Source organism: Carassius auratus, unplaced genomic scaffold, assembly GCF_003368295.1.
Source record: "Carassius auratus strain Wakin unplaced genomic scaffold, ASM336829v1 scaf_tig00004696, whole genome shotgun sequence".
NCBI lineage: Eukaryota > Metazoa > Chordata > Actinopteri > Cypriniformes > Cyprinidae > Carassius > Carassius auratus.
Window position 1 is genome coordinate 42,282 of NW_020523617.1, and position 783 is coordinate 43,064.

A 783-nucleotide genomic window follows, 5' to 3' on the forward strand; every position below is an offset into this window, starting at 1 on the left:
ACCACCTCAGCACCACCATCGCCAATATGGCCCGCCGCCAGCACAGGGACAGAGTGCCCCATCCCGAATGGTGACATCGTGATTAAGGTAACCGAGGGTGCCGTTCTCTCATTGTGTCGTGCACATCTCTCATCAGCCATTGAGGGAAGGTGGAGGGGGCTGGGTGGTGCGTGATCCGTGCTTTCGTATGGCTTTGCTGGGAGAAGGCTGTCAGACAATAGCCTGGGAAAGAAAGCAAGGAAAGGATGCAGAAGAAGGGTGGGGGGATGGTGTCTCAAAAAAAAAAAAAAAAAAAAAAAAAGCACGGACGCTTGTGTGTCCATGGAAGTGTGTTGCTGAAAAGAGTGTGTCATGTAATGGCCGCCCTGGCTGTGTTGTTTTTCCTGTTGGCTGTGCAGGAACGGGTCCCCGACAGTCCCTCCCCTGCCCCTCTTTGGAAGACGGCAGGAGGCCGGGGAGCCGTCCCTCTTCCCAGCGCAGCAGCAGCGTCTCCAGCTCTCCCGCGCACACAGAGAGCTCCTCCGACAGAATGCGTATGTTCACCTCATAAATCTCTCTCCCTCTCTCTTTGTCTCTTAATTCCTCTCCCTCGTCTCTTCCAGCGTCTCCGAACACCGGCGCACATGCGCTACTAAATACTGCATTAAAAATGCCTCTTGTTAAAGCGTAGCACATGTGTGTCCCTCCCCGCTTTCTGTTGTTTTCAACAGATGGCAAAGAGATATTAGTCTTTTTTTTAATCTTTAAGTTTCGATCTGGCTCATGTTGTGCAAAGACAGACCT